Source organism: Microcebus murinus, chromosome 12 (genome assembly GCF_040939455.1).
Source record: "Microcebus murinus isolate Inina chromosome 12, M.murinus_Inina_mat1.0, whole genome shotgun sequence".
NCBI classification, from domain to species: domain Eukaryota; kingdom Metazoa; phylum Chordata; class Mammalia; order Primates; family Cheirogaleidae; genus Microcebus; species Microcebus murinus.
This window is the reverse complement of record NC_134115.1, coordinates 67,392,783-67,405,976: the sequence shown is the minus strand read 5'-3', so window position 1 is coordinate 67,405,976 and position 13,194 is coordinate 67,392,783. Positions and strand designations below refer to the sequence as shown.

At 46.6% G+C, this 13,194-nt stretch overlaps 1 pseudogene; it reads right to left on the bottom strand.

The window, feature by feature from the left end:
* Nucleotides 1-11,452: 11,452 nt before the first annotated feature.
* On the bottom strand, nucleotides 11,453-12,110 carry LOC105855651 (small nuclear ribonucleoprotein-associated protein B' pseudogene; annotated as a pseudogene).
* Nucleotides 12,111-13,194: the final 1,084 nt, after the last annotated feature.

Below are 13,194 nucleotides of genomic sequence, written 5' to 3'. Positions count from 1 at the left end.
GGATGGCCTGGAACTCCTGACCTCAAGCAATACTCCTGGGCCTCCCAGAGTGCTAGGATTATAGGCATGAGCCACAGTACCCAGCTCATTCCTTTTTCTTCTTCTCCTTCTCTTCCCCCTTTCTCCCCCTTCTCCTCCTCCATACTCTTCTTTACAACGCTTTAAAAGTGTAGAACCCATACTTAAGAGATATTTGCTAGAAGAGTTCACAGCACATTTGCCCCTCAGGCCATAATTTGTAGACTCCTGTACTAGCTAACAAGTTCCATGAGGGCAGGAGCAAGTCTGTCCTGTCACCTCTATGGCCCAGCTGCTAGCCTGGCACGTGACAGATCCTCCATTAGCATTTGTCAAATGAATGAACAAATGAAGAAATGGATTCAAATGAGTCTCTGGCTTCCAAACAAGAGAAAATGTCCCTAACCCCAGGGAAGAGTTCTATTAAGTTTAGCTCTGCTTGATCTGCAGTAACCTAAGGGCTCAGGTGTCTGTCCATGGGGTATTCCTCAGCCTAAGTAACTACCTGCAATTCCAGTCTCTTCTTTCTTCAGCCCCAAACAGAATTTTCCTGCAGCCTCGGTTCTATAATAAACCGAGTTGGTGTTGTGCTGGTGAATGTTTAACAACCAGCTATCCAACCGACAAATAAGAAATCTCTGATTTATAGCATTTGCCAATTTCTATGGTGTAAATGCTTCTGCCACGGCCAATTTCAAGCTACAATTGTGAAATCGCTAAACATGAAGCTAGGAAGAGATATGCCCATGCCTCTAAATCATACTGTCTTCCCTGCTCATTCCTGTGGCTCTAAGAACCACATGCCTCCTGGGAGAAAACTTGAAAGAAACCTTAGTTCCTGCCATTTCTCTTCTCAGGATTAGGCTCTTTTCCGCGTTTTGGTGGGCAGGTACTATTATCTTGCTCTCTCAGACTTCCTGGATTTCAGCCTTTGCCAGCTTTGATCCCCAACCCCTGACTGTTCATCTAACCCCTGGACTCCCTGGGCTTCTTGCAGAACACAGAAGGCCACACGCTTCCTGATCCACCCTGGCTTCCTGGCTCTCAGATATCCGACATTCTTCTGAGTACAGAGAAGAATAGACACTCTACCTCCTGCAGGGTCTTCTGTTTTCCAGGCTGTGACCTACTTGGCCACCTCTTCCAGTTCGTACAGTATCCCTCTCTGGACTGCCAGGAGGTTAACTCCTAGCCTACGCATTGAGAACTTAGTTCCCAGCTCACTTCTTCTTCTCTGTCCTTCTTCCCCTGTCTAATTAGCACCACCTATCTGCTAATCCTGTACATAATCTTTACTTTCATTGCTTTATACCAAAGTTAATTACTGAGTACTTTCTGTGTGCCAGGCTCCGTCTAGGCACTGGGGATACATCAGTGAACAAAACAGGCAAGGATTCCCTGCCCTTGGGGTGACTTCTATGAAGAATCACATACTAAATGATGGATGTAATAAACAAATAATGTAATATAAAATAACGTTATAAGTATTATGAAAAAAGTGAGCGGAGAAAGATGTGTGGACCATGCTGATAGGAGACACGTGGTTAGAGCATCCTTACTGAGAAAGTGACACTTGAGTAAAGTCTTAAAAAGGGTTCCATGTGTCCAGCAGTCTGGTTCACAGCATCTAACCCAGGCACAGCATCTACTCCAACATCAACATTTGGTCACAGCTTGACTTCAGCCTGAGGACTTCCAAGACTTCGTGTTTCTCCCAGAGGGACAATTGCCAGTAAGAGAGAGGCAGAAAGTGTTATGGTAATGGGTTTGGGCTTTGGTATAGAAAGCATGAATTTGAATCCTGGCTCTACAGGCAAGTAGGATAGCCATAGCAGCCTGAGGTTGACCTAATCTACTAGACAATGGGTTTCTTGCAGGTAGGAACTAGGCCTGTCTTGTTCACCAATATAGCCTAGTGCCTGTGCCTAGCATAGTGGTGACTGGCACGTGGTAGGTACTCTGTTCATACTTGCTAAATGAATGAGTTCAAAGTAATGTCTTTATAAGGACTTCTTGTGTATGGAAAAGAAAGAAAACAAAAAAGATAAAAAAAAAAAAAAGTAATGTCTTTGGTCTGCTGATTAGCCCTATTGTCCTGGGAACATTACTTAACCTCTCTGAGCCCTCCATTCCTCATGTGTAAAATGAGTATGTTGATCATGACAATACCAGTACCCACCTCATAGAGTTTCTGTGTGGATTAAATTGTGATAATTTGTAATGCATGTAGAGTTCTGACACAGCACTTAGAAGACAATGAGTGCTCACTCAATACATGTTAGGAATGGTCATCGTTGTTGTGACAGCCAGCATACAACATTAAGTGTTCTCCACCTTAAGAGACACTATTAGGGGAAGATTCCTTCCTTCCTTCCTTAATAACTTAGACCAGTCAGCTCAGCCTTCACAGTGGCTGTTGTGACCCCTGAGGGAGTGAGAGGGTGTGTGGGGAAGTGGAGTGGATGGCTGGGAGTTGGGGACAGAGCAGCTAGCCCAGACCAGATAGCAGAAGTGAGAAGGTCTTTGGAGCACCGTGGCCAGGGCAGAGGTAGTTGCTTAAACAGCCGGGGGAAGTAGAGTTGCAGAGCCCAGATAATATCACAGAGCAGGGGGGTTAGTGGAACATTAACTGACATCAAAGTGTAGCTGTGATTAGGGGATGGGGATTGCTGGTGGGGTCCGGAGACAAGGCCTCGACCCTGCGTCCCACGTCGGGGGCTTTCTCCATCGTAAAGTGTCCATGTTTCCCCCATGATTCACTTCTCAGTTGAGGCCCTCCTCTCTCCGGCTGCTGAGCAGAAATATTTCTTTTCCTCTTGAATGCTGAGGTGAGCTGAGCTATCTTTCTGAATTCCCTGGCTTCCTTAAAAATAAGGCTTTTGCCTGAATCTGTCATTGTAACCTGGGTTCAGGCCAGCGGCCTCTCAGCCTGTTCCCTGGCTTTCTCGGCAATCCTCAGTGTGTGCTGAACTGGCTCTCTTGCCGCCTTGATCGTCTTTCATGTGGTCTTGTGGGTTTGTGTCTCACGAAAGTCAGTCTGGATGAGGAACCCTGTTGTCCTCTATGGCAAGAGGTGTCACTCGCTAACTCACTGGGCACAGACCCATCGCTTCAGTTGTTCTCAGGGAAGGGAGACGGTCATTGAATGCTGTTACAAAGAAGGCAGCATCCTGACCAAACAGGCCCAGGTGGTAGAAGGCTTCTTTTCCTACCAGGCTCCTGGCTGGAGGCAGATGTTTTATGAGAGTCAGTTGCCAACCAGATAGTTGGCAACATTTGTTTAGGACCCACTGCACGTCTCTCCCTGTGATGCAAGAGACAGCATTTCAATGCAGAAAAGATAATGATCCTCATCAGAATCTCTGACTATTTCATGAGGATTGATTCCAACAAGTGGCTTTATTTTTCCAAGGAGTAAGAACACTTAAGGCTTTTGGTACATATTGCCATACTGCCTTCCAAAAAGGCTGTATGACATGCCTACTTATTGGGCATGAGTTGACATGCCCACTCATTGCATCTGATTATGCCCACTTCATCATACCTTTGCCAATACTGGGTATTATTAAACTTTTTTTAAGATACATAATGGCAAGGCAAAATGGCATTTCTTTCATTAAATTATCATTTTTTTATTAATGGGGAGGTGGAATATTTAACAATATTTGTTTACTACGGGGATAATACTTAGTATCCTTTTCAGGGTGGAACTGGAGGAATATTGACTAGATATTTTTAAGAATTTATTTTTATTTTTTAATTTTTTCTAGATATAAGGTCTTGCTCTGTTGCCCAGGCTGGAGTGCAGTGGCCAGCTCATAGGTCACTGTAACCTTGAATTTCTGGGCTTAAGTGATCCTCTTACTTCAACCTCCTGAGTAGCTGGAACTATAGGTATACATCACATGCCTGGCTAATTTTTTAAATTTTTGTAGAGATGGGATCTTGCTATGTTGTCCAGGCTGGCCTTGAACTCTTGGCCTCAAGTGATCTTCCTGCTTTGGCCTCCCAAAGTGCTAGGATTACAGGTGTGAGCCACTGTGCCTAGCCTCTTTTGCCTTTTTTCAGAATCAGCTTGTAAATATCTATAAAACTTGTTCCTTTGATTGGAATAATGTTTGGATTTCCATAAATCTACAGATCAATTTGGGGATAATTGAGGTATTAATAATATTAAGTCTTCCAATCTATGAACATGGTATATCTTTTCATTTATTTAACTCTTTCAAATTATCTTTCTTCAGTGTTTTGTAGTTGATAGCTTATACCTAAGTATTTCATGTTTTGGAACCGTTAATGGCACTATTTTTTAACATTTCAGTTTCAAAGTGCTCATTGCTAGTATGAAGAAATGCAGTTGACTCTTTGTCTATTGACCTGATTCTGATTTTGCCCTCTTGGAAGCCACCTGCCACATAAAGATGTCCAGGGCATCCTGGTGGGGAGACCATGTGGAGAGAGACCCTGGAGGATGAGAGACCAGGTGGCAGAGAACTGAGGTGTCCCAGCTGATAGCCAGCACCAACTGCCAGACATGTGAGTGAAGTCATCTTTGATGCCCTAGCCCCAGCAGAGCTCCTAGGCAAACGTAGCCACATAAGTGAGCCCAGCTGGCATACACAGTGCTGAAGAATTGCCCATCTGAGCCCAGCCAACCCATAAAATTGTGAGAAGTAATACATCTCTGCTGTTTTAAACTGCTAAGTTTTGGGGTGGTTTGTCATAGAACAATAGAAGACTGATATAGGGCTTAGCAACATCTCACATACCCAGCCCTGGGCTCCATGGCCTGGCTGTGAGTGCTGGGCTTTGATATTTCTCCCTGAGTTTCCTTGCTACCAGTCAGACTCAAGCCTTGTGTTCCCAGGGGTAGCAGCTGGCTGTCAAGTGGCAGCTCTCCCTCTTCCCTGCTTACTCCACGGTGCTGTAATCAAGTGGCCTGGCCTGCATCTCTGCATGAACCCCATGTTTTCTGCTGAGAGGCCTTGCTTGCATCAGCCCCTAGCTGCAGACTGCTTACTCACCTGGCTGACAACTCCTCGCCTGCCTGGCTCTCTGGGTCCCCACCCTGGTGTCCTCTCTGGGCCCTCATTGAAAGCCCCTGGATTGACCAATCACAGTGCTTTTTTTTTTTTCACTTCCTGATAGAAGAGTCTCCCCTTCATGCGGCCCATTTCACACTGCCAAACTGGATCAGTATTCCTCAGGCCTGAAACCTCAGTTGTAGTTTCAAGAACTGGCAGCTATTTAAACCTGACCTGGAATGTGCAGAGTGGTTTGATTCTATTACCTGTTTAGTAAAAAGACTTAGAACCCTGGGGCTACATTAATTAGTTAAAAAACGAAAACAAAAACAAAAAGTCAGGACAAACACCTTCTGACCTGTCCTTACTAGCTGTGTAATCTGGGACAAGTTCCTGAGCCTGGTAAACCTCATTTTCTTCACTTGTAAACTAGGGATGATAAAACCTGATAAGATAATCCATGTGCTTTGCCGAGCAACATGCCTGGCCCATAGCAACTGCCTAGTGGTATTAATTAATTAATATTATGATATTAATTGAAAATCAGAGATAGAAGGGACCCTTAGAGATTATTTAATTCAACACCCATATTTTTCAGTGGGGGGAAAGTGCCCAACATCACACAGATCATTAGTCATTGAACCTGGACAAGAACATTAGTTTCCCAACCTCTAACCTCATGCCTTTCCTACTGGGCCACAATTCTTTGGCTTAGGAGGCCCTGGAGAAAAAAAAAGGGAAAAGAAGAAGCTACCAACTACCAAGTCTCTACTTTGTTGTTACTTTACGTATATCATGTCATTTTACACCCCTGGCAATCTACACATTATTATATCCACTTTATAGGTGAAGACACTGGGACTCAGAGAAGTTAAAATCTTGTCCATGGGTCCCACGGGCAGCAGAATGGGGGCTCCATCCCAGGCCTGCCTGCCTGCAAAGCCAGCCCATACTCCTCCTCTCATGCCCTTTCTGGGTCAGGCTGGGGAGCCTGAGAACCACAGGAAGAAGCGTTTCTGTAGGGCCTGGCACCACCGTGGCTACATTTCTTCTTAGTCTTCAGATGCAATAGCTGGTGTGCACGCAAGAGCCTTTTATCCTTCCTTCCACACAATGCTTTCAACTGAAACCAAGTGGCCAAGGCTTGACTGTAATTCTGCAGAACTGACGGCAAGAGGCCTAGCTGGGGCTCGAGCTGCTCACCCCAAACGTGATGTGCACAGAGAGTGTGGCTGACATTGTTTAGCTCCCTGCTCGGCGGTGCCCAGCCAAGCCTCCTGATCTAAATTGAGCCCTTAATCGTTTTCCTGGCATTTGCTCAGACAGGATTTTATTTTCTAGTAATAAAAGCTCCTACATTGTAGAAAAAAACCCAATCTGCTTTTTTTTCCTAGCTTTTATGAATGCTTTACCACCTGTCCTTCCCCCCCACCCCCCTTGTCTTTGTGCTTGGGGCAGAGCCAGGTTGTTCTGTGCCCGCTGTTAAGTTTTGGGGAGCTCTGAGTGGGCAGAGAAATGCACTCACATTGTGCCTGGCACTTCGGACTGAGAGGTTTATTCCTACAGGCCTGACTTCTGGGTCTGCAGGTGGCACAGGGAAGACAGCCCCAGGGCAGCAGGAACAAAGTGAACTGCCGAAGGCCTCCCACATAAGCAGCCCTCATAGCTCATACCTGCTACCCGAGTCTTCTGCTTAAGAATTTTCAGTGGCTCCCCAGTGCCTGAGAATCGAGCATACACTTTCCAAGATGGTATTCAGACCCACCAATTCCTCAGCCTCTCTTCTTTTTGTAGGCGTGGAGGGAAGAGATCATAGATACAGAAAGAGTGAAAGAGAAACTCTCCAGAATCTACACCACTATAACCAGTGCTGACATATTGACATATATCTATCCTTTCAGACCTATGTGCATATATGTTAATATATATTTTTAAAATTTTGAGGCCTTTTTTTCCAGTTCTGACTTTCCTTTCTTGTCTTATGTTTTGACAACTCCCCCGGTACATGAAACATTACCTGCACAGAGTTTGCCTGTGTATAGGCCAATGTGTGGAATTCGCCTATGCATATATCAGGCACTTGCATGTTCCTAAGACTTTGTACCCGCTGTTCTCTGGCCCTCCCCTTTACACACTGCCTGGCACATACTAAGCACCAACAAAGCTCTAGCTGGTCCTTTTTCCTTCCTTTTCCTGCCTGGTGAGCTCCTCCTTACCGTTTAAAACTCTGCTGGAATAACTCCACCTATACGAAATGCCACTCTCTCCCCAAACCCACGCCTGCCTGCTCAGCAGTTAGCCACTCGCTACCCATTTTGGGACTCGTGGATCTAACTGCCCTCCCACCCGACCCTGTCCTGAGACTGAGCTCTTCGGTGGTCATCAGGGGCCATGTCTCTTTCCCTCAGACCCGTGATTGACACTCAGGATGGGCTCAGGAAACGGGCTGTCAGAGGCAGCAGTTTGTGGGTGAAGCTGGGCCGAGGCATACTGCAGGGGCCCAGGGCGCTGCTGGACTGGTCAGAGTGGACTGTGAGCTGGCATTTGTACAGAAATTCCAAATTGCTAAGGAGACTCCTGTTGTTTGCTGGGTTCCGCCCTGTCTGGCAAGAGCCAACCTTCAACCTCAGAGAGCATTATGGTGCCAGAGTGCTGTCTTGGCAGACCTTGGATGCATTATTTACTCTCTCTCTGTTGAGTGAATGCAGGCGTCTGTGTGGCATGTCCGATGCTGGGCACGTCCGAGTCTCGTCTCAAGATGCTTGAGCCAGAATTCTAGACTTAATGGCGGTGGGCTGCAGGGAGACAGGAAAAACCCAATGTCCCTGCCCTTGGCCAGACCTCCTGCCATATCTTTAGAGGAGGGGACATTTTGTTCTCTCTGGCTCACCTTTGTCCCCAGCTCCCTGAATGCCCCCTGCCTCCATCTCCACTGAAAAGGGACATTTTACATTTCCTTGTTGGGGGTACAACTGTTCTCCTCTCTCCTCCTTTCCCACCTCACCATGCAGCCGCCATGTCAGAATCTTACACTTCCTTCCATCTGGATTCCCGCCCCGGAAAACACTGAGATGAAAGAGCCAAGAGAAATGGTTTACCCGGCACTGCAACAGCTTTGAGTGGCATTTGCTGAAAGTACATATCAGGTGTTTTCCTACGCCTTGGCTCACTTCTGGGTGGTCTTTGTTAAGAGAAGGGAACTCTAGCCTTGCTGGGTAACACACATCCCTTCTCAGGCTCCCTGAACAAAGAAATTGAAGCAACTGGAAACAGCAGCTAATGGTGCCTGAACTCACACGGCACCTAACGTTCGTCCTGCCTGAATGACAATGTGACTTGAGTTTCTCCAGGCCTCACCCACCTGTGAGTACCACGGTTGGGGTCATATTAGGGGCAATGGCCTCTCATTGCTGACTCTTGCCCCTGAGACTTCAACCCCAGGAGCATTTCTCAGCCACTCACAAGTACCCCTCTTGTTCTTCCTCCCCCAGCCCATACTGGCAATGTTTCTAGGTCACCTGGCAGCGTGAGGGGGAGATGTGGCGGATACCTTACGTGTTGGTGCCTGCACCAGGAACACTTGCCCTTGATGAGGAAACTCTTTAGGTGACTAAATAGCATCAAATGCCCCGGAGTTCTCCCTGTGCAGGGAAGACCATTCCCCTTCCTCACCCCCCCTGCCCTCCCGCCACTGGCAATGGAAATGTCCCGTTGGGAAAACAGCTCTGTCAGCTTCTGCAGCCCAGGGAGCCCCTCTCTCTGTTGAGCTGTGACTCCCGGTCAGGGGTGGGCCAGGCATAGATATCTGAAGCTTCCCACGTGCTGCCCACCTGTCATTGTCTCTTTCTGGCATGTGAGCAAAACCACCTCCCCGATCTCATGCAAGGTGATTCCCGGAAGCCCCACACACCAGTTCATCAGACATACCCGGGCATAGCCGCAACCCAGTTTGGGCTCAAGTTGGGACACTATTAAATTAATACATGTTTTTTTTCCAGTCTTTAAAATTTACAAAACCCATTTATAGACATCACTTCATTTAATCCTTGAAACAGCCCTTTGAAGTGTGTGTTGTCTTTATTCTCATTTTGGGGGGAGTAAAATTGAAGTTCAGGCAAGTTAGGAAATGAGGACTTGGCTTACTTAGTAAGGGACAAAGCTAGGGGTTTTCAGTTCTATCATAGGGAATTCTAGGCTCCCTCTGTTAGAAGATTATAACACTCAAGACTTAGATAGTCAAGGGAGGTGTGGATTAAGTAACAATGGCTATGACTTCAAACCTGGAACTGGAGGCAGCTGGCATTGCCCAGAGGCGATTGAAATCTCTGATGCAGCAATAGCTAGAACTGTGCTGCCCACACAAAAATGGCCACGGTCTCTTCTCAAGAAGCTTGTGACACTTTGCTGTTCTTCTAGCTGTTCTTCACTTTCCCTGTGTGCTCCACAGCATTTGGCTAGCACTTCTCTCACAGTTACTTTTGCAAGTCTCCTATTACGTTTGGTCTACTGTAGGATCCTTGCAGGCAGAGATTATGACAACTTTAGCATTTTTACATGTCCCAAAGAAAGACCTATGAATATAGTAGGTGCTCAATGCATGTTGGTGGAAGGAAGGGCTACTTCTTAATGTTTTCCCATTGGATTTCCAAGTGGGTAATTTAACTGTAGCTATTTCTTTCCCATGAGTACGTCCTTCTGAGGGTGGGCACAGTACATAGCCTAGCAGAATAACTCAAACCTCCTGCCTCAATTTCCTTGCCTTTATGTTGTCCAGTTGCTCCACTTTGGGCCCACCAATGCGTCTCACTTTCAGTTGCCACCCCCAGCCCCCACCCCTGTTCCTGAATCCAAACCAATTCAGGCAGGAAGTAATCAACCACCTCAGTGCCTCTGGTGGGACTTGGTGGCCAGATATCCATCTGAACTTGGGGTTTTAGCTCAGTGACATACTCGGACAGTCGTGTTTCCCCAAGTGACATATGTCCTCTCTGTGGCCATTGGCAGCCCAGCCCACAGATCTGGCTTCTGCCTGATCGCTAGCTCACCTACCCAAAGGCACAGTTCCTTTTCAGGACTAGACACTGGACCTGAGCTCAGCCTGGGACTGGGCCCTGACATGTTATGTGGCACTTGCCAGTCCTTGTCCTCAGGACAGAAACCTGGATTTTTATACCAGTCCATTGCTGCGCACTGACAATTTGTCTACAAATAACAAACCACCTGCCTGTCTGCCAGCCTGTCTGGGGAGAACAGACAGGATGCTTGGATTCCTCTGCATTGTGCTCCACCTGTTTGATTGGAACAGTTGCTTCACTCACACCTGGGCTTGCTGTGTCCTTCGGCCTTGGTGCCTCACCCACCTGTCTACCAGTCTGATATTTGCCTTTGCAGCTGGGCTTATTCCTCCTCCCAAAGATCAGCTGTGTACATGCAGGGTCAGGATTTTGTTTCATCCTCTCTGCCTGCTCGGCATGGTTGTAAGATGCTCATGGTGCCTTGTGTATGCCTGAGCTAAAAATCCATTTGGTTTCAACTTAATGTGCTCTCTAAGAGGTTTGGTGTGGAAGGAAGTTTGAAACTAATTAGATAAACTAAGAATTAATGGTTGGGATGGTTTTTATTGATTTTCTCTCTATTATTACCAATTTTACTGCTCACATACAGTCATATTCCAAATATTGCCTCCTTAATACCCTTAAAATCTGTTTACCTCTCTGCATTTTCATTGCTGCTACTGAAGTGTAGGCTATCATTACCGGTATTCCCACAGTCTTTCATCTGCTCTCTACACTCAGCCCTCTCTGATCCACATTCCAAAATGCAACTCGAGTGATCTGATCATGTTACTCTCCAATTAAAAACCTTTCAATAATGTCCCATTGCCTAAAGATGTGGTTCTCTACCTTCTTGACATATGGCATATACCTGAAGAAGGACATTCATATTCAGAACAAATTATGGGAACAATACATTATACACAATTTCCTGCGTGACAGTCATAGCTCTGCCTCTCTCCATCATTTTAAAGCAAGTGAGGGAAAACAATGTAAATTTGGGCATATCATAGAATCTGATTTCATTTATATAAGAAATAAACTACTTGCAAATGTTGGTGCTTTATTACCAGAGTGACAAATGACCACAGTCATGGAACAGAGTAATGGGACACTCTCTGTCTGGAGACCTCACTGGAGGACTGGAGGACAAAGTCCTGTCCTTAACATGCCTACAAAGTCTGTCCTCCATGATCCATCCCCTGTCATTTCTTTTTCTTTTCTTTTTTTTTTTTTCATTTATAATATTCTCTTAAAAGTGTATTAAAAACCAGTTTCATAGGCCACAAGGAAATAAAAGGACTATATACAGCCTTACAGGAAACAGGCAGGGAGCTGAGGAGGGCCAAGATGAGTCTAGGGCCTTGGTGGGTGAATTCCTGGGGGAGGGGCCGCATCCCTGGAGGAGACATGCCCATTGGAGGCCCTCATCCAGAGGGGAATCCTCATTGGAAGGCCTCATACCAGGTGGTGGGCCCATCATGCCTGGAAGGGGTGCTCCTCCACCCATAGGTGGGGGAGGACCCCCACGGCCAGGTGGGGACTGGGTCAGGGCCCTGCAATACTGGCTGTGGGAGCAGCAGCCACAGTACCTCTTCCTTGGGGGGGGCGGGCGCGGGAAGGGGGGGTCATCACTTCTTGGGATGGCTCATTAACCCAAGGACTGGCCCAGCAGGTCCTGCAGTAGCCTTAGGCATGGGAACGCCAGCTGCCCCCAGCAGCTCCAGCAAGTGGCACTTAGGGCAATACCATTATCTTTAGGAGGAGGCCACTCTACTGTCATTGAGATCAGGTTCTTCCCTCATAGCAACACCAGACTGAGGACTCACTTCTTTTCTTTTTCTGCTTGTTTGGAGTTTTTTGGTTTGATCTTTCTGAACTCATTACAGTCACAAAGGATCAAATTCAAATGCTTGATCAAAGCCATGAAAGTGCCAATGAAGGTCTCTCTCGGGAGGTGCCTCATCCTGTCGTCCACACGCTGCAGCATCTTGCTGCTCTTGCCCTCAGTCACAGAGTTCTGATTCCCGTGGGGTTGCCTCTGCAGAGGTCTAGTGGCCCACCAACTAGAAAGCTACTTCCTGTCCGGCACAGAGCCCTTCCGCCGTCATTTCTTGTCACAGCTACTGGCATCACTTAGATACCACAGTGGTCTCCAGACAGCAGCATGATTTCTTTGACATCTGGACTTCAACAATTGTGGTCCCTCGGCTTGGAATCCTTTTCCCGGTGCCTCCCACTCCACCATCTAGGTCTTAGTTAGGATGCCTCTTACTCCAGAGAGCATTTCTCTGGCGGTCTAGGCTGAGTGAAATGTCTGTTCTGTGAATTCCCATGTTACGCTGTTCTCTCTTAACACATTGAATTGCAAGCGTCTGCCTGCCACACTAAATCATAAGCTCTCTGAGGGCAAGGACTATGCTACCTTGTTTGTTCTTGTATACCCGGTGTTTACAAGTATGCCAAGTGCAGGTAAGGTTATTAGTGAATAAATGAATGATTAACTGAGGTTTGGTGTTGTTATGGGTTGAAGTGTGTCCCCCAGAAATGATGTGTTGAAGTCCTAACCCTTGCTACCTTATTTGGAAATAGGGTCTTTGTGGATGCAATGAGCTTAAGATAAGGTCATACTAGATTAGAGTAGGCCCTAAATTCGATGACTGGTATCTTTGTAAGATAAAGAAAATTTGGACACAGACACACTAAGAAGAGAATAGAGAGATGGGGAGAAGGACAAAGGATCCTCTCCCTGGACCTTCAGAGGTAGCGTGTCCCTGCTCTGACACCTTGACTTTGGACTTCTGGTCTCCAGCACTGTAAGAGAATAAATTCCTGTCATTTTAAGCCACCAAGTTTGTGGTACTTTGTTACAGCAGCCAGAGGAAACTAACCCCGGTGATATGATGTGCCATATATATTGTCGCCATAAGGGTACAGGTTCCTTTAGGGAGATGTCACACTTCACTTGGCTGGATCTCATGCACAGTCTTGGGAGATACACCTTGACGATCACCACTCGTGGGCCCTTTTAACATAATTGTTGGAAGATATGTAGTCATAGCTTTCTTAAAATAGCAGTAAATTGCAGTAGCATCCTT